General features: G+C 40.0%; 2 pseudogenes; both read right to left on the bottom strand.

Annotated features, from left to right (window-relative positions):
- Window positions 1-8,686: 8,686 nt before the first annotated feature.
- LOC120365008 (putative ribosome biogenesis protein RLP24 pseudogene) lies at window positions 8,687-9,176 on the bottom strand (annotated as a pseudogene).
- Window positions 9,177-10,181: 1,005 nt separating this feature from the next.
- Window positions 10,182-13,610, bottom strand: LOC101033060 (E3 ubiquitin-protein ligase Mdm2-like; annotated as a pseudogene).
- Window positions 13,611-21,805: the final 8,195 nt, after the last annotated feature.

Here is a 21,805-nt window from a genome sequence, read left to right on the forward strand (position 1 = left end):
AATGCTTTTTTTCATTATGTAACCTGAAAATAAATACTTATGCAAATAGAACAAAGTCCACTAAAAAGAACTGATTACCACCAAATAAAACTTTGAGGAAGACAAAATGCAATGACCTTTTATGAGGCAATAATATTGTAACAACTCTTCAAAGTCCAGATCTTCCAGAACATGTTATATGTGCTATATGCTACGTATACTATATATAACATATTCCACGTTAATTGTGTTCGGGAGCAGTGTGTTCCATGGGCAGGATGATGGATGGAAAGTATGCTTTCTGGTCAGAAAAAAGACTTGAAAGTTTACAGTTTATATTAATGTAATAAAGATACTGACAAATGCAGAAAAGATGTCCCAAACATGCTGAGCTATGGGATCATTTCCTTAAATAATTCAGCCTCATACCATCCCTTTGGACTAACATACCTGTATTTCTAAACACAGTTTAAGTAATGTTGATATCAGAGAAGTCTTTTGCTCTGAATAGCAAAGTTTATTGATTTCCAGGTGCTTTTGAAATACGAAGAACAGCTGTAAACAAAGAATTTGCCTCTAGTAGGAACTGTAAATCTCACAGTCCTGACCCTAAGCACTGCAAAGCCCTGCTAATATCAACTAAGTCATAGGACAGAGGATGGGCTCAAGTTTCCATCTGCTCTTTGAAACATGCTAAACAAATAGTAGTTTCAATGAGACATTGCTGAGTAGGTATCTCAATTTAGAAAATAAACTGGAAATAGTTTCTCTGTTTTCAAGAGAATTTATTATATTACATGGAAACCCCTTAAGCAGAAGTTCCCTGGTATACTTTAGCTAGACTTCAGTATTTGATTTTGCAGCATTTTGTTTGTTTGTTTGTTTTTTGTGATGGAGTCTCGTTCTGTCGCCCAGGCTGGAGTGCAGTGGCGGGATCTTGGCTCACTGTAAACTCCCACTCCCAGGTTCAAGTAATTCTCATGCCTCAGCCTCTTGAGCAGCTGGAATTACAGGCACACACCATGACACCTGGCAAATTTTTGTATTTTTAGTAGAGACAGGGTTTCACCATGTTGCCCCAGTTGGTCTTGAACTCCTGGCCTCAAGTGATCCTCCCACCTCAGCCTCCCAAAGTGCTGGGATTACAGGCGTGAGTCACCACGCCCGGGCAAGATGTGCAGCTCTTTAAAGCATCCATTACAATCTCCCCTCCCACAAAAGTAAGGTAGAATTTTTAAATGAACTAATATTTTCAGGTATTAGACATGAGGGGAAAAAGTAAGAATAAAAGTCTAAACAAATGATTAGTCTATTTTTGGATGATAGAATTATGTTTTTGGGTTTTTTTTTACTTCATTTTTTGAAATGTTCTATTGAGTCAGGAGAATAGACAGGGAACCTAAGGATGTTTCATGCCAACTTCCTAGAACTAATCTGAAAGGAAAACCCTCACTTCCCACCCTAAGTAGCAGAAGGACCAGAGGCTATTCACTTTGCAAACACCTGACCTTTTCTGCAACTGCAGATGGAAAATTGGCTGTCCGCAACAAATCAGACTGATTGCGAAGGAGTGTCAAGGGTTTTTTTGTTTGCTTTTTTGACAACTGAGATAGATCTATTATTCTTCTGCTCTCTTGGAGTGATCTCTCAGTGCTGTTAAGAGTCACCGCTGGCCAAGTATAGTGACTCACACCTGTAATCCCAGCACTTTGTGAGACCAAGGCAAGTGGATCACCTGAGGTCAGGAGTTCAAAACCAGCCTGGCCACCATCGCAAAACCCCGTCTCTACTGAAAATACAAAAATTAGCCAGGTGTGGTGGCACACACACCTGTAATTTCAGCTACTCAGGAGGCTGAAGCAGGAGAATCGCTTGAACTTTGGAGGCAGAGTTTGCAGTGAGCCGAGATAGTGCCACTGCACTCCAGCCTGGGTGATGGAGTGAGAGGAGACTGTGTTTAAAAAAAAAAAAAAAAAAAAAAAAAAAAGCCAACCAGGCACGGTGGCTCATGCCTGTAATTCCAGCACTTTGGAAGGCCGAGGCGGTGGATCTTACCTGAGATCAGGAGTCCAAGACAGCCTGGCCAACATGGTGAAGCCCTGTCTCTACTAAAAATATAAAATTAGGTGGGCACGGTGGCACACACCTGTAGTCCCAGCTACTCAGGAGGCTGAGGCAGGAGAATCACTTGAACCTGGCAGGGGCAGAGGTTACAGTGAGCCGAGATCATGCCACTTCACTCTCGCCTAGGCAAAACAGTGAAACTCCATCTCGAAAAAAAAAAAAAAAAAAAAAAAAAAAATCTACTGTTAGTAGACACCTTCAGTCTTCCCAACATGACGCTTCCACCTTGTGGTTAAAAAATGCTTAACTTTGAAGAGATTTGGTCTTCTTGTATATCCCCTGTAAAAGAAACAGAATAAATGTGAGAAAAGGTCTTTTTTATAGGGACCAATTTTTTCTAAAAAGCTTTGTCAGCGAGATTCTCTCTTAAAAAAAGGATTGTTACAATTCTGACACCATATCAATTTTTAAAGACTACTGTTTTCTTAGAATGTTTCTTTTTTTGCCATTTATTGCACAAGTATTAATTTGGGAGAGGGGGAGTTTCAGAAAATTCTAATAAGGCCAGGTGCAGTGGCTGAACGCCTGTAATCTCAGCACTTTGGAAGGCTGAGGCAGGCAGATCTCATGAGGTCAGGAGTTCAAGGCCAGCTTGGCCGCTCCATTTCTATTAAAATGTAAAAATTAACAACAACAAAAAAAAATCACAGCTACTTGGGAGACTGATGCAGGAGAATCGCTTGAACCAGGGAGGTAGAGGTTGCAGTGAGCCAAGATCATGCCACTGCACTCCAGCCTGAGCAACAGAGCAAGACTTCCTCTCAAATGCTAATAATCAGTAAGATTAATGAACATAGTTTTTTTTTTATTTTTTAGAGACAAGTCTCCCGAGAAGAGTGTCGCAGTACAATCACAGTTCATTGTAACATCGGACTCCTGGGCTCAAGTGATCATCCCACCTCAGTCTCCCAAGTAGCTAAGACTGTGGGTGCAAGCCATCACAATTTTTAGATGTAGCATGTCATTACGTTGCCCAGGCTGATCTCAAACTCCTGGCCTCAAGTAATCCTCCTTCCTTGGCCTCCCAAAGTGTTGAGATTACAGGCGTGAGTCACCAAGCCTCGCCCAGGATGGTATTTTAAAACTGTCTTTTCATCTTCTAAATCAACAAAAACTTCACAGTTGCTTTCATTGGCAACCAACATCCTTAACTAAATGCCTACTGTATACACAATGCATTTATTTGAGAGTTGAAAGAAGGAGATACAAAATGATGCTACAACCTGCTATGGGAAGAAGATACAAAGGAAAACACTGGTATGAACAAAATACCTCAGACTTGAGAGTGCATAAAAAAGGCTTAATTCACCAGATGCAGTGGCTCACACCTGTAATCCCAGCATTTTCAGAGGCCAAGGTAGGAGGATTGCTTGAACCCAGAAGTTCAAGGCCAGCCTGGGCAACATAGCAAGACCCTGTCTCTAAAGCATACATACATACATATATACACACACACACAAACACGCACATGGATTAGCTGGGTATGGTGGCAACAGGCCTGTGTTCACAGCTACTCAGGCTGCAGTGAGCCATGTTCGTGCCACTGTACTATAGCCTGGGTGACAGAATGAGACCCAGCGTCAGGAAAAAAAGACAAAAACAAAACAAACAAACAAAAAAACTTGGGGATGAGGGTAGAGGTTACATCAAGGCTACCTAAGCTGGATTTGGGATGATTATCGTCAAGAGTGGATGCAAACAATATTAAACTGCTATTCATTAAAAGTGCTTGCTACCTGCCAGACACCATCCTAAGTTCTGTATATTTAGTATCTCCAGGGTCACTAGGCAAGTAAGTACCAGATATGTGACTTTGAACTTCCCACAATAAGCTTATGAACTTTGTTGAAGCAAAATGATTTGAGAAGTGAAAAGCAAGCACCCATTTCATAGTGTTCTAAAAGTCTAAATCCAGTAGAACATCAGAGATAAAATCCAAAAAGCAAGTTTTCCCCCCAATATTTAAATCAAGGATGCAACATGCTGTACGTAAACTATAACTGAACCAAAAATCGGGGGACCAAACGTAGTAAAACCCATTGAGGGAAATATTGCTGTGACCTTGGATTGGAGGAAGGCCTACTTAATACATGACAGTGGGCTGGGAAGGTGTGAACCAAAAATACACACATGCAAAAGCACTGAGAAATAAATGGAATTCACCTAGAACATAATGGTAATGAAATAAATTTAAAAGGTGAAATTTTGGACCTGGTGTGGTGGCTCATGCCTGTAATCTCAGCACTTTGGGAAGCTAAGACGGGCAGATCACTTGACCCCAGGAGTTTGAGACCAGCCTGAGCAACATGATGAAACTTTATAAAAAATACAAAAATTCGGCTGGGCACAGTGGTTCATGCTTATAATCCCAGCACTTTGGGAGCCCTAGGCAGGTGGATCATGAGGTCAGGAGTTTGAGACAAGTCTGGCCAACATGGTAAAACTCCATCTCTACTGAAAATACAAAAAAAGTTAGCCAGGTGTGGTGGTGTGCACCTATAATTCCAGCTACTCAGGAGGCTGAGGCAGAAGAATTGCTTAAAACTGGGAGGTGGAGGTTGCAGTGAGCTGAGATCATGCCACTGCACTCCAGCCTGGGTGACAGAGCAAGGCTCTATCACAGGAAAAAAAAGAGCTAGGCATGCTGGCTTGCACCTGTGGTCCCCAGCCTCTTGGGAGGCTGAGGTGGGAGGACTGCTTGAGCCCAGGAGGTTGAGGCTGTAGTGAGTCATGTTTGCAGCACTGCACTCCAGCCTGGGTGACAGAGAAAGACCCCATCTCAAAACAAAACAAAAGTAAAATCTTGGAATTAGGAAAGATGCTATTTTGATAAATTGGCTTTAAGCTGTTGGCTGGACCACTAAGTTGTAGCATTCTGAAGACAGGAGAGCTGTGGGATTGTAGGATTGAAACAGATGAAGGTAAATCCTATAGATTTTTTTTTAAGTCTTTAAAGCAGAGCTTTAAAGGAAAGCAATAGGAATTCAAGTATGTTTCAGTACCACTACTCACCTAAAGACAATCAATTAAGGGTTTTTATTCAAAATCCTATTACTCTAACAATATTTAAGTACAGCAATCATTTCAGATGCATTATTAGCCAGTTACTGAACACGCCTCCCATCTGCTTGCTTTATGGCTCTTGTTTTATTTTCTGTTGTCTTTCATTTGTTTGTTAGCTCATTTTACAATTTGTTACTTCTGAACACCTTTCATGTGCTGGTACTTTCAGATATCTATCTCAAGTATTATTTGTAAATGTGAAAAAGTCCCTATTATATATAACTGAAAACTGGCTACATGATAGACAATAAGATCACCAACTTTTAAATAATTTTTTAAGCCAAGAAATACTTTTTTGTCACTATCAAATCAAAATGTAATTCAACATTCAATCATGAAGGTCAACTACAAACTTTTCACAATGCTATTAACAACTTGTGGTTACCATCATAAGCCCTAGACCTACACACCAATTATCTTTAATACCCTTATTAGGCCTGGTGCAGTGGCTCATGCCTGTAATCCCAGCACTTTGGGAGGCCAAGGTGGGCAGATTACTTAAGATCAGGAGTTCAAGACCAGCCTGGCCAACATGGTGAAACCTCATCTCTGCTAGAAATACAAAAATTAGCTGCTGTGGTGATGGGGTCCTGTAATCCCAGCTACTCAGGAGGCTGAGGCAGGAGAATCATTTGAACTCAGGAGGCAGAGGTTGCAGTAAGCCGAGATCACGCCACTGCACTCCAGCCTGGGCAACAGAGCAAGACTCCATCTCAAGAAATAAATAACCCTTATTAAAGGTTTTAAAGATCTTAATTGTATCATGACAAAAACTATCCCTGTCTGACGTAGGGGCCCACAACCTCCTAAGCCAGCTTTTTTTTTTTTTTTTTTTTTTTTTTTGAGATGGAGCCTTGCTTTGTCATCCAGGCTGGAGTGCAGTGGTACAATCTCAGCTCACTGCAACCTCTGCCTCCCGTGTTCAAGTGATTCTCCTGCCTCAGCCTCCTGAATAGCAGGGACTACAGGCATGTGCCACCACGCCCAGCTAATTTTTTGTATTTTTAGTAGAGATAGGTTTCGCCATGTTAGGCAGGGTGGTCTCAATCGCCTGACCTCATGATCTTCCTACCTCGGCCTCCCAAAGTGCTGGGATTACAGGTGTGAGCCACCACACCCAGCCAAAGCCAGATTGTTTTTGTTTTTGTTTTTGTTTTGGGATGGAGTCTCACTCTGCTGCCAGGGCAGTGGTGCAATCTCAGTTCACTGCAACCACGTCCCTGGTTCAAGGGATTCTACTGCCTCAGCCCCCTGAGTAGCTGGGATTACAGGCACACGCCATCACCCCCGGCTAATTTTTGTATTTTTAATAGAGACGGGGTTTCACCATGTTGGTCAGGCTGCTCTTAAACTCCCGACCTTAGGTGATTAGCCCACCTCGACCTCCCAAAGTGCCAGAATTACAGGTGTCAGCCACCACACCCAACAAAGCCAGCTTTCAAGACTGAGGCTCCAGTGCTTTCATTTAGTAAATTCTTGAGCACTTACATTTGTGCCTCACAATCAAGAGGTCCCCAGCTTGGTGGAACTTTCAAAGACGAGGCAGTTTTGCATGCTGACAAGTAGCACCGTGGCTAGCCCAAATTCCCCTTCCTGTCCCAGCTACCTCCTTTATAGACCATTCATGATCACTTATGTCAGCCTGTCATGTGATCTAAGTAAAGACAGGCAGAACAAATCATTTCTTGCTCCTACTAACATGGAACATCATTCTGTCAAGTTGCTCTCACTGGAGGCTCCCAACTGCTTTAAGCTGCGCAGTGATATTTGTATTTCTAAAGTGGGCAGGCATAGCCATTCCAGAAACATATTCAGACTTGTGCCTTTTGTTACCCAAATATATGATATTCAAACAATTTCCATTTTAACTCATTAAACAATTAAGATTAAATAATTGTTTTCTTGAAACAATTCTTAATCGCGTAATAAATCATTTATTCGTAAATCAATACAATTATTTGTAAATCAAAACCTGTACTATTCAGAACCTAAGAATTTAGACAATTTTAATAACTCATAAACATGTTGATTCCATTTGTAGATTTAAATTTTATATAAACAGCAGTCATTGCATATATATATATCTTAAGTGTACATTGTTTATAATCACATTTACGCTACTTAAACTCCTCAGAAAAAAACAGATTCTACTTAGTTCAGCTCCAAATAACACTTTAAGGAACTCCACAGGTAAAGTACTAATCCCCCTTTGGCCATTTGTTTCCTAAGTCAGTGTGCGTGTGTGTGTGTGTGTGTGTGTGTGTGTGTGTGTGCAACAATGTAACAATGTACCATTAGTAAAGCTGCTGTGCAAAATTATCCCTCAGGCCTATTCTAAGCTTACAGTTTAGCTGATTTTATTGTAAGTATATACAATTCACATATGGGAGAAAAGCATGAAACCAAGATAGTTATTTTCACTATTTTGCTTCAGATTCATTTTTAAATATAAATCAAGAAGTTAATCTACACAGTTTGAGAGATACTTTTGACATTAGAAATTTTTTAAATTTTAAACATACATAATTGTAAATATGGTGTATGTATTGTTTCATGTACAATGTGTATCTATCAAATCAGTGTAATTAGCACACACATCAACTCAAACATTTATCATTTATTTGTAGCAAGAACATTCAATAATTAACTGTAGTCACCCTACTGTGCAATAGGACATCAGAACTTATTCCTCCTAATTTAAATTTGTACCCATTAAAAGTGGTTTTGTACAAATACTAGACAGATGTTCTACCCATACATTGTTTTCCAAAATTATTGTTTGGCTTTTTTTAAAAAAACACACAACAAATTTTAAAAGGCACTGAGATACATCTGCTTCTAGATCATTGCTAGGCTTGAAAAATAAAGCTTGCTCTACCAGGAATCGCAAGTTAGAACTGAATATTTGCCAAAGTAGAAATTATATAGCGTCATTTCAGGCAAAGGTTTTTCAGCTCTCCTTCCAGCTATCTGTCAGAACAGTAAAACCAGGTCAAAACAATCCAGCATAACCAGGCTTCATTACATAAGGCCGTTTTGTTCTAAGATGCTAATAAACCAAAACAAGAATATTAAACTGAAAATATATCATTTGAGCTATTTTCATACAAACTGTTGGTTCCTTATATCCTCCTTTCTATAACAATAAAGGGCATATTTTACTGCAAAGAAAATTTTATGTCTATCACTAGCCATAAATTTTTGAATTTTGTCATTAGTTATTACATAAATGTTGCCTAGTATCGCTAACCAAATGGCATAACCATTTTATGTCCACATTTCACTTCTGCATTTACAAACAGAATTTTCATGATTTACATAAAAGTATCTATCAGTGAAGAGTTAACAATGAGATGCAATCTAATATCCATATTATCTGATGTTTTGTAGACTGCAATGTATGTGATTTTTAATCACCTTTTATTTGAGTGACCTTTCATAACAAATAATAATTTAGAGGTTTTAAGTCTCCAAAAGAGATTTTCAAATGTACATGTATTAGTGGTTATAGACGAGATTCTTAGGAAACCTCTTCCATGCCTGCATCCTGTTGTAACTTGAACCATCTTTTCGTCCAGCTGCTTTCCTCTGCCTGCAAGAGGGGTCAAGATAAGATGAGTTTTGCCTGACTTCTTTGATGTCCTGAACTTTCTGTAGTCTTTTATTTTTCTTCCGTTTGTTCATTATAAATTTAGTTTGGCATTTGTTTGATCTTTTCAGCTGTCTTCATTGCCATCAGTAGTTTTATTCCATAGTTCTTTCTGGTATTTGACAGGTTCATTTCTATATTTTCCAAATTCAAATGAATTATCCACTGTAAGCTCATTATTACTAGTTGCTTTACAGAATGCTTTAGTCCACCTAACCTTTCAAGAATTGCACTTCTTTTTAAAGTTTTTATGACATTTGGATTCACACAGTCTGAACACCTTGCAATAGCTGCAGATGAACACTGTGATGTGGCCAGGGTAGACTGGCCCCAAGAGACACTGAGACTTCTCAGTACACATGCCGAGCTCGCATGGGCCTCCACTGACCAAACATGGAGCTAGAGAGGAAGTCAAGAAAAGGGCTTGATATACTAGGTTAGACTTGCAAGACAATTCCACATTTTACTCAGGAGGAGGCTTTAAAAAGTTCTGTCTTATGGGTAAATGGTACCTATTTTCACTGGTAACATTATTACCCCCATCTCTTACTTCAGCTGTTTATACAAAAGAGGCTAGAGAATAAAAAGTACATTTTTATAGCCAGGTGGGGTGGCTCATGCCTATAATTCTACCTAGCACTTCGAGAGGCTGAGACAGGAGGATCCTTGAATCCAGGAGTTCAAGACCAGCCTGGGCAACATAGGGAGACCCTGTCTCTATAGTAAAATCAATAAAAAGAAAAATAAAAGTAGTACAATTTTACTTACATAGCACCAAATACATGGTGAAACCCTGTCTCTGCTAAAAATACAAAAAAAATCAGATGGTGTGGTGGCACATGCCTATAATCCCAGCTGCTCTGGAGGCTGAGGCAAGAGAATGGCTTGAACCCGAGAGGGAGAGACTGCAGGATTGTGCCACTGCATTCCAGCCCGGGCAACAGAGTGAGGATCCAGCTCAAAAACAAAAAACAACCAAAACAAAAAACCAAATCTTTCAAACATTTTCCCTTTACATGAAAGGTATTAAATAAGTTACATTTACATGTCCCATACACACACACACACACACACACACACACACACACACAGAGAGAGAGAGAGAGAGAGAGAGAGAGAGAGAGAGAATACTCTCATTTAAGACAGGGTAGAAATTATTTAAAATTCAGGATTGGGGTAAAGGATGAGCTATTCAATTCAAATTATATTAAAACCCAAATATAAAATAGACACAGAAGTGACATTTTCTTCAAAGTATTTACTATTCCACTACCAAAGTAGGTAGATTATACTAAAGAGAAGAAATCCACATGGATTGAGGCATTTTCTCACTTTGATATATGTAAATAAATTTCATGTTGTCTGAATTCTTAGGGTTAATTAGTTAGAAATGTAATTCTCTTATACACAGGGCAACTAGGGGAAATAAGTTATCACAACCACTTGAATTGGTTGTCTACATACCGGGCAGGGCTTATTCCTTCTCTTTAGCTTCTTTGCACATGTAAAGCAGGCCATAAATGTCCTGTTTTGCCATGGACAATGCAACCATTTTTAGGTCGACCTTGACAAATCACACAAGGTTCAGTGGCATTAAGGGGCAAACTACATTCCATACTTTCTTCTTTGTCTTGTGTTTCTTCCCTTTCAGACTTTTGCATCTTCTTGGCTGCTATAAATAATCCTACTAGAAGATGACGGCTCCCTTTCTTGTGATTGTGAGGCTCGTGTAATTTTATTTTCTTCAACACACCATTCTTTGGAATCATTCACTGTAGTGTTTTCACAATCAGGAACATCAAAGCCCTCTTCAGCTTGTGTTGAGCTTTCTAGTTTGGCTTTCTCAGAGATTTCCCCTTTATCTTTCCCTTTATCTTCAGGAAGCCAATTCTCACCAAGGACCCAACATCTGTTACAATGAGACAGAAGTCCGGGATCCATTTCATCTCATGAAGTGCGGCACCTTTAAGATGCAAATACAAGCCTTCAAAAACTGGGTCCACCCAACTGGACGAAGTAGCTATAACCTTTAGAAGTTAAATGATATGGGCTGGGCACAGTGGCTCATGACTGTAATCCCAGCACTTTGGGAAGCCAAGGCAGATCACTAGAGGTCAGGAGTTAAGACCAGCCCAGCCAACATGGTGAAACCCCATCTCCACTAAAAATATAAAAATTACCCAGGTGTGATAGTGGACACCTGTAATCCCAGCTTCTTGGGCGGCTGAGGCAGGAGAATAGCTTGAACCCTGAAGGTGGAGGTTGCAGTGAGCCTGGATTGTGCCACTGCATTCCACCTTGGGCGATAGAGTAATTCTCTGTCTCAAAAAAAAAAAAAAAAAAAAAGTTAAAAAATGAGTGTAAGTGTTAAATTAGCTACTTAGTGGCAAGTGTAGAACAAGTCATATCCTGACTGCCAGACTTTTTCCAGTTGTAGCCTTCTACTTCATATGTGCTCCTACCCTTAGCCACTATGGGGCTGAAGGTCTTATTAGGTTCTTATACAATTTATTAAAGTCTTGAAATGAGGTATCAGACAAGCAGCTACAGATTTAAAAAAAAAAAAATTGTCTAAAGGCTCTTTAAAAGGAAATCTCAATGTTTCTTTTCTAGGGAAAAAGTCCTAGCTCTTAGACCCGGCACCTTTAAGATGCAAATACAAGCCTTCAAAAACTGGGTCCACCCAACTGGACGATTCCCACCGTTGTCCTCTTGCCCTTGCCGTGGCATGTGCCTAACAGCACGGCCTCCCCCACAGATCCCCACCAGTGTAAAACATCACTGGCGCCCTGTATTTGCATCTTCAAGGATTGGGGTGGGAGGGCCCGTTTTCTCGCGGGCTACGAACTAACATGCCAGGTCAAACCAAGCCCCTGAGCCCTATGCAAATGAGACACCGCCTCCTCCAGCCACCACAGAAAATTGGCTGGTATCCTAGGAATGCGAGGTCTCCTTCGGTTTTGGAGCCCCCTTTCCCTCTGTACGGGGGAGCTTCTTCTGCCTTCTCTCTTCTTGTCTATTAAACTCTCCGCTCCTTAAAACCTCTCCACGTGTGTCCACGTTGTTTTATCTAATCCATCTCAAAGCAAAGATCCTGGTGTTCCTCCATTCATCAAAGCTGTATCCGTCACAAGGCTGTGTCCCAGGTACAAAGCAAGAACGAGGACTCTAAATATCATTCAGCTAGAATTCTGATATAACTTTAACAAAGCCTACACATTAAATGGGGCGCTGGGCTCAGTGGCTCAAGTCTGTAATCCCAACAATTTGGGCGGCCAAGGCGGATGGATCACTTGAGGTCAGGAGTTCAAGACCAGCCTGGCCAACATTGTGAAACCCTGTCTCTACTAATAAATAAATAAATAAATAAATAAATAAATAAATAAATAATAATAGCAGGGTATGGCGGTGAGCTCCTGTAATCCCAGCTACTCAGGAGACTGAGACACGAAAATCTCTTGAACCTGGGAGGCAGAAGTTGCAGTGAGCCAAAATTGCACTATTGCATTCCAGCCTGGGCGATAGAGTGAGACTCAATCTCAATAAATAAATAGCGTGAGAGTCAATCTCAATAAATAAGTAAATGGATAGATAGGTAGGTAGATAGATAGATAGACAGATAGAGAGATAGGCAGATAGATGATAGGGTAATTATCTTTTAAACCAAATTTGTAGTTTGTGTACTCATCAAGTTTTAAGTGGATCGAATTTTCAGATCACACGTATTTGCTCTTAAGAAACTGTTTTTTATTGGATTTACTTAATGTTTTCATTTTTATCATTAACGATCTATCTCCCATGAAGGCAAGAACCGTATCTATCTTGACTACTGCTGTTAATCCAGTGCCATCTCAACTGTATGGAATCTGGTATAAACTTATCTACAAATGAAGACCCAGCTCTCAGACTGAGCAGGATCCTGCCATCTAGTGGTCCACACGAATAACAGCTCGGTTAAATACAGTACTAACTCTAGAGGCAGATAGGCGTTCATACAGTCACTACTTTGGAAGAGAAAAATATAAAGATAATACAGGAAGTAGGCCGGGCACGGTGGCTCAAGCCTGTAATCCCAGCACTTTGGGAGGCCGAGGCAGGTGGATCACGAGGTCAAGAGATCGAGACCATCCTGATCAACATGGTGAAACCCTGTCTCTACTAAAACTACAAAAAAAAAGTTAGCTGGGCATGGTGGCACGTGCCTGTAATCCCAGCTACTCAGGAGGCTGAGGCAGAAGAATTGCCTGAACCCAGGAGGCGGAGGTTGCGGTGAGCCGAGATCGTGCCATTGCACTCCAGCCTGGGTAACAAGAGCGAAACTCCAACTCGAAAATAAATAAATAAATAAATACAGGAAGTAACAAAAATAGGTAAAACGTAAAAGACTAGGATGACTATCAAAAGTGCTTCCATCTCCTACATCTTCTAGAGAACTATGCAATGATTACTAATATCCAGAATAATAACCATGAGACAGTGCCACATACCAAAAAAGGTCCAATCTTTTGGCTTCCCTGGCTCACATTGGAGGAAGAATTGTCTTGGGCCAGACGTAAAATACACTTAACACTAACAATAGCTGATGATGGGGAAAGAAATTGTAAAGAAAAAGAATCATAATATTTTAAGAAAGTGTATGAATTTGTGTTGGGCCACATTCAAAGCCATCCTGCCATATGGCCCATGGGGCGTGGGTTGGACAAGCTTGTTTAAATACATACAAAAGAAAATATTCCATTTGTCAAGCACTCTTGTTAACAAAAAACTTTTTTTACCAAAATTCTTTCAGTGACATCGTGCCAAATGTAAAGCTCAGACTATGCTGACTTTTTTGCTGATGGCTGCAATAAAAGGTATTTTTACTCTAAACAGTCAAGACAAATTTGCCTTAAAATGCTAAAATATTTAACTGAACTAAATTTTTTGTTTTGCTTCTTTATTTTTTAAAAAGTACAACTTTGAAATTCTCAAATACATCTATACTCAATTTATTTGAATGTACTATTGGTGCAGTGATCCATAAATATGCTCTAATACATACAGTGACATTGATAACTACTACTATTACTACTAATTTTCCCAATACCAGTGTTACTCTACTATTTTCCACATTTCTCACAATACCTGGGGTTGAAGGTAGAGATCAATATAGTAGTTTTATTTTAAAGTAAAATTCAGCACTGTGTTTTGCATCAATCTCCTAAGACACATGTACATTCTATGCAAATCAGGCTCCTTTGCACCGGTGCCCACCTAGCCTCTCCATCTTCACATGCCACTCCCTCGCCCTCCCCTATGTCCACCCCTCTGTCCCTCCTTCCTGTCCTGGAACTACCAGGGGCTTTCTCACCTCAGCGTTTTACACACACCATTTCCTCCCACTGCCTAAATAGTATTTCCTCCAAGACTCTCTCTCCCCAATCAGTCCTACGCTAGATGCCCTGATAAACTCTCAGATCACCCGACATTTCACTTTCAGAGCACAACTTTTAATATCTAATTTCTTGCTTCATGTCTCTCTTATGTTAATCACTTGGCCTTTGCTAGATTAATGACTGAGTGACCAGAAGTTTTAATGATCCCATATATCATATGATTTTAAACTATTTTTATAGCTTTTGCTGGTTGTAATAAAAATTTTCAGATGTCTGTGCTTTACTTAACACTCACATTTGCATGGAGATGATTTTTCTTTCCAAATAAAGAGGTTTAATAAAGCTAACATGCTTGACCATGTTTTGGAGAGTTTACATACTAATTTCTTCACCCCTTCTCTAATATGGTTAGTAAAGTTCTGTGTTTTCATCAGGAAGCAGCAGCCTGTGAATTTCTCACCTTGGGGCTTCCATTTTCCCTCCAAGTTGCTTCACCTTTCTTTCTTTCTTTCTTTCTTTTTTTTTGAGATGAAGTCTCACTGTGTCACCAGGCTGGAGTGCAGTGGCGCCATCTCGGCTCACTGCAACCTCTGCCTCCCAGGTTCAAGTAATGCTCCTGACTCAGCCTCCTGAGTAACTGGGACTACAGGCACGCACCACCACATCCAGCTAATTTTTTTGTATTTTTAGTAGAGACAGGGTTTCACCATGTTGACCAAGATGGTCTTGATCTCTTGACCTCGTGATCCATCCGCCTCAGCCTCCCACAGTGCTGGGATTACAGGCGTGAGCCACTGCGCCCGGCAAGTGGCTTCACCTTTCAAATGGAGCAACCCTGACCTTTCTGGCTCCTAAATCCCATCTTTACAAGCTGCAGGAGCCAGTGCATGGCGAGCATAGTTTCTTGTCTTTATCCCTTTTTTTTTTTTTTTTTTTTTTGAGATGGAGTCTCGTTCTGTCTCCCAGGCTAGAGTGCAAAGGGCACAATCTTGGCTCACTGCAACCTCCGCCTCCCAGGTCAGGTGATTCTCCTGCCTCAGCCTCCTGAGTAGCTGGGATTACAAGCTAATTTTTGTATTTTTAGTAGAGACGGCGTTTCACCATGCTGGCCATGCTGGTCTCAAACTCCTGACCTCGTGATCTGCCCGCCTCGGCCTCCCAAAGTGCTGGGATTAGGGACGTGAACCACCACGCCCGGCCACCTTTACCTTTTTAAATCCTTTCCCTCCTCACCAGCTTTTCTTTTTTTAAGACTTTATTTTCTTAGAGCAGTTCTAGTGCAAATGTGCTGTGGTGAAGTCAATACAGATATAAATATTTACTTAAAAAACCCCAAGAACCAGTACCCAAAAGCAAAATTATCTAAAGGAAAATTCAGAAGGTACAGAGGTTTCCCACATACCCCTTGTCCCTATCCCCACACGTGCATAGACTCTTTGATGATCAACGCCCCCCACCAAATTGGCACATTTGTTACAACCAATAAACCTACACTGAAGCGTCATTACCACCTAAAGTGCATACATAGTTTAAATTAGGATTGTGAGGCTGAGGGCGCGCGGGATCCGGCGCAGCTGCCGGGCTGCGGAGGCGCCGGGAAGAAGAGAGGGCGGCGCGGGCGGTGCGGGCGGCTGGGTTCAGGGCACCAAGGCTGCCCGAGCTCCCGGGCTCCGGTTGCACGGCTCACTCCCGAAGGTGTGGCTTCCAGCCGTTGCCTCCTTAGGAAGCAGGGAGCGTCAGTGTCGGGAGACTCTGAGACCGGAGTGCCGGAGCTGCTGATGCCCCCGCCAGCCTTCAAGTGTTCTCAGGCTCTTCTTTTTATTCATCTCTAGAACATGGACTTTCCGTGCCTCTGGCTACAGCTGTTGCTGCCTTTGGTAGCTGCGCTGGATTTCAGCTACCACCACCAGGAGGGGATGGAAGCGTTTTTGAAGACTGTTGCCCCAAACTACAGTTCTATCACTCACTTACACAGTATTGGGAAGTCTGTGAAAGGTAGGGTCCGGCTGTGCGCACTTTCCCAAACCCTCAGTCCTCCTTTCAGTGTTCATTAAATGTGCCCCAGCTTCCCATGTCCTCTTCCACGTACCTACCCTGAGGGGCGCAGAACAGGTAAACCGGTACCCTGCGTGTTGGTTGTTTTCTGCTTTTGTTTTGTTTTGTTGGGAGGAATAGTAGAAAGAACTGAATTTTACTGGCCTTGTCTATTGTAATTCAGTGTCACTGAGTCCTTTGCATTTTTGAAGTTCTGTCTTTTGGATCTTGCAGACATTGATTATTTGGGATGTGTATTTTAGTTCCTTTTCAAGAAAACTTTAAAGTCCGTCTATCCGTTTCGGTTCCCCTTTGTCTGGGCTTCTTTAAATATGACTTGGACTGTTAATGTCACTTCTTCAAGTCTCTTTTAAACTGAAAGAATGCAGTTTTGTTGGTAAGATTTCTAGGCCATATCTAATTAGCTTTTTAGTTTAAAGTTATGCAAAAATATCATTTCTACAACTTTCTTTTAATCTAAGTAGTACAGTTCTGTTGGTTAGATTTGTGCCACGTATAATTAGCCCTATGACTTAAAGTTATGCCAAAAAAAGTGGTTCTAGTATTAAAGGCTGTATTTTAAAAATTATCCATTTGTTTGTTTGAGTTGGAGTCTCACTCTCTTGCCCAGGCTGGAGTGCAATAGCGCGATCTCGGCTCACTGCAACCTCTGCCTCCTGGGTTCAAGCCATTCTCCTTCCACAGCCTCCCAAGTAGCTGGGATTACAGGTGCCTGCCACCATGCCAGGCTAATTTTCGTATTTTTAGTAAAGACAGGGTTTTACCACGTTGGTCAGGCTGGTCTCAAACTCCTGACCTCAGCTGATCCACCTGCCTCAGCCTCCCAAGGTGCTGGGATTACAGATATGAGTCCTAATGTCCAGCCTAAAATGTATCCATTTGAAGAAGACAATGCTAGGTAATAAATACATATTTGCAGTGATTGAAACTCTTCCTAGCATTTCATATTTACTATTAGTTACTTATTGTTCTAAGTTAGAAACTACATAAAGTTATTTTCATTTTTATAGACAGCTAGTTTGAATCAGAGAAATTACACAATTTGTTTAAGGTCTCCCAGATGGTGAATTTTATTGCCAGGACTGGCACCCAGACCATTCGGACAAGGCAAATAATTTGATCAGATATCATTTCTTAATCATTTTTTATTATCCAGATGTTCCCAAAGATGTTACCAGAAAACTTAGTCCCTAAATCAAAAGTCCCATAAAGTTTATGCAATTCAGATTGCACCTGTTTGTAAAGTGTGTTCAAACTCTACCTGGATTTTAGCTCTGAGTTTTGAGTCAATTGAGAGTCTCATAATTACCATATTCTTAATTAATCATTTTTTTAAAAAAGGCTATGGCTTCTATATCAAGAAAACGTATTATATAAATGCGTTTATGTGCAATGTGAAGTCAATATCATGGGCTGTGATAGTAAGTTTGCTTTTAAACAGCATTTCCAAAGACTTGGTGCCAGAATTACTCTATAATTGCTCTATAATCCTAAATTATAGAGGTTGAGAAATCATATCTTGTGAGAAATCATATCTTGAATCAGCATATGTATTCAGGCTTCTGAAATCATTTCTCCCCTAGGGCTAGAGTAGAGCAATTTAAAAAGATCTAGGAATACTAATTATATAAATTACAAAATATACAACTAGCTTGAGTTATTGTTCAGTCATTTCAACCACAAGATGATGAGGATGTTGTTAATTTTAAGTACTAAATGATTTGGTGAGGTTTCCTGTTTTCAAACACAATGTGCTTGTGACAGTCGAGGCTCTCTTTCCTAATGTGAATCAGCAAATGTGATCTATCCTACATATCAAACCACAATCACAGTAAAAGTCAGCAGGCTTAATATTTTTTTAAATTTTACCTTGTATGCACTCTTCTGGTTAAAGGCTTGAGGAGGTATCATGTAAAAACAAAATCTGACACTAGTGGTCAAATGTTTGTGTTGAGTAGTGCTCTGAATAATAACTTGAATTAAGAAAAATTCCAAATCTGCCATTTGGCTCCAAGCAGGAGGCTAAACTGCACACCAGTAACTGGGAGTCAGTTGCCAAAGTGTCACTGCATAATAGTGTGACAGTGGAGAGATGGTGCTCCTTTGTTCGTGCTCTTTTTCACTAGATAGACTATTTTCCCTAGCTGTTCTGCCCTCTGGTGTAAGATAAGTTTGCCTAGAAAACAGAATTTCTGACCGGGGGCAGTGGCTCACACCTGTAATCGTGGCACTTTGGGAGGCCGAGGCAGGAGGATCACCTGAGGTCAGTAATTCTGAGACCAGCCTGGCCAACATGGTGAAAGCTTGTCTCTACTAAAAATACAAAAAATTAGCTGGGCAGGATGGTACGCACCTGTGGTGCCCGCTACTAGGGAGGCTGAGGCAGGAGAATAGCATGAACCCAGGAGGCAAAGGTTGCAGTGAGTCAAGATTATGCCACTGCATTCCAGCCTGGGAGACAAGAGTGAAACTCTTGTCTCAAAAAAAGGAAAAAAGAATTTATTATATATGTGCTATTTATTTATTTTTATTATATGTATTAACATGGATAATCAAGTAATACATTTTTAGTTTTTGTAAAAACTAAAATATATTTGATAAACATATATATCATGTATATTTTCTTTGATGTAATTGTGGATTATATTCTGCTTATTTTCCATTTCATGTTATTTCATTATATATTTCTATGAATTGACAAAGTCTGCAGATGTGAATTCGTTGCTGTGTAGTATTTTATCCTCTTGATTATGTGAATTTTTTTAGCCATTCACCTCTTTGGGCCTCTGTATAGTTTTTGGTTAACTCTGTTATAAACACAGATGCTATAAAACCACAGATACATGTCATGATAATTACCTCCTATTATTATTGGTGATTTTTAAAAACTTTCTTATTTTGAAACTTTAAAACTCACACAAAAATTAAGCACACACATGTACCCTTTACCCCGATTCAGCCATAGTAGACCATATTTCAGTTGAGCCTTTTGAAGGAAATCCCACTACCTAGCGACATAGTCAAGAAAATCTTAGGTGAAACAAGGGAAGCAAAAAAGGACTGATGACTTAGTTTAGAAAAATCAGAAAAGATACAGTGTCCATCAGTTCATTCCGTCCTCATTCATTCAATTAAGGGAGCACTTCCCATTTTTTGCCCCTAACCCCTTGTCTAGAAGGATGCCTGCCACATAATCAATAATCTGTTCTGTTTATTTAATGGATCGAATATTTGCTGAGCATAAGCCATGGGAGGCAAACAAAGATGTGTGTCATTCATTCCCTGCCATTAGGCACCCCATTTTCAAATACAAATGTATTTACTGTGAGTTTTCAGGGTAGTCTCTCCACACACACACCCCAAAATTAGTTTAGGAACAGTTTCTTATTTTTTAAAAAAAGATAAACCCTTGCATTGAGAGTTGACTTTCAATAGCTAGCAATGAAAGAGCTGCTCTGCTTCAAAAACAAACAAACAAACAAACAAACAAACAAACAAACCCAAAGGGCCATTTTAAGAGAGATTTCCTACCATCTATTTTCAGAATCTTGCCTTGGCCAGGTGTGGTGGCTCAGGTCTATAATCCCAGCACTTCAGGAGGCTGAGGTCGGAGAATTGTTTGAGCCCAGTTTGAGACCAGCCTCAGCAACATAGTGAGACCCCATTTCTACAAAAAAAATATTTTTTTAAAAATTAACCCAGCATAATGGTGCACTCCTGTGGTACCAGCTACTTGGGAAACTGAGGCATGAGACTCACTTGAGCCTGGGAGTTCAAGGCTGCAGTGAGCCATGATCATGCCACTGTACTCCAGTCTGGACTACAGAGCAAGACCCTGTCTCAAAAAAGAAAGAAAGAAAGAAACTTGTCTAATCATCATTGTATCTGAATATTGTAGGTGGGATAATAACACCTTCCTTACTAGAGATAATATTATTTGAGATTTTTTTAAGCCAGTCAAATGGTAGTCTCTGTTATCAAGTACTTTCCATGTAGTAAATGGTTTAATACATTATTTCAATCTCAACAACTCAAAGTAGGCATTATCCTCATTTACAAAACAGGTGAAATGAAAAACAGAGAGGTTAATTATCTTGTTGAAGATGACATAGCTAAGTGTTAGAGGATTCAAATTCGGATCTGCCTATTTCCCAAGCACCCCTCTATTTTCTTTAAAAAAGCAGCTTGACACAGATAGGGATGATTCCATGGAAGTTGAGGTCATTAGTAGAGGGTTTTAGGACCATGGTTTGGGCACACTTGACCTGAAGGTATAGCTTCTAGCAAGGATCTACAGCTATTCTATTCAAGTCATTAGCCACTATGCAATTTGAGAAGTTAAATTTGACTAGGCCAAATTGACATGTGCTAGAAAGTGACTTTGAAGACTTAATACAAAAAAGTAAAAGTTCACTAATAATGTTTTATACTGAATACATGTTGAAATAATATTTTAGATATGTTACATGAGAAATATTTTTAAAAATTAATTTTAAGACCAGGAGCAATGGCTCACACCTGTAATCCCAGCACTTTGGAAGGCTGAGGCAGGTGCATCGCCCAAGCTCAGGAGTTTGAGACCAGCCTAGGCAACATGGTAAAACCCAATCTCTACCAAAAATAGAAAATTTAGCTGAGCATGGTGGCTCATGCCTGTGGTCCCAGCTACTCGGGAGGGTGAGATGGGAGCATCACTTGAGCTTGGGAGGCAGAGGTTGCAGTGAGCCAAGATTGTACCACTGCACTCTAACCTGGGTGACAGAGTGAGACCCCCATCTCAAAAATAAGTAAATACATAAATAAATTAATTTCACCTATTTCTTTTTACATTATTAATGTAACTACTAGAAGACTAAAATTATATATATGACTTGCATTATATTTTGATCGGTTGTGCTGCTATAGAGAGCAATTTGTTATTAATTTTTTCCTGAGTATGAGAGGAATTCTAGTTCATTTAGAAAATCTGTATCATACAACAAAGCACCAAAAAGAAAACAAAAATCTCACCATCCAAAGAAAACATTTAGTAGATTGGAATCATACTATAGAGGTTTGAGCCTTTTTACCTGCTCTGAGTCAAATATCTTACTTTGTTTGTTCATGCAAATATATATTTCTAAAACTTGATTTTTTATTTCTGTTTTGTATTCTATCACTAGATATATCATTATTTAATTAACTCTTGCCCCACTGGTGAATATTTGTTTCTAAACTTTCCCTGTTATAATGAATGCTGTAGTGAGCATCCTTGTAGCTAAGACAGCAAAAGGCTGAGCACAGGCTTGGAACCACCGTGCCCAAGTGCAAATGCTGGATTCTCAGTTCTGTAGCTGTGTGACTGTGGGTCTTTAGAACAATTCCTGGTACATAGTAAGTGTAAAAGCTGCTTTTACTATTATTATTATGGATACATACCCAAAAAGGGAATTATGAAGTCTAAAACAGTTTTCAGTATTTGATAAATATACCGAATTGCCTTCCAAAAAGATTGTGTTGATTTATAATCTCTTGAGAAATGCATGCTAAGAAAAATAAAACAATTCTTCTAAAACTTACA

The sequence above is a fragment of the Saimiri boliviensis genome, chromosome 7 (assembly GCF_048565385.1).
Source record: "Saimiri boliviensis isolate mSaiBol1 chromosome 7, mSaiBol1.pri, whole genome shotgun sequence".
Classification (NCBI taxonomy): domain Eukaryota; kingdom Metazoa; phylum Chordata; class Mammalia; order Primates; family Cebidae; genus Saimiri; species Saimiri boliviensis.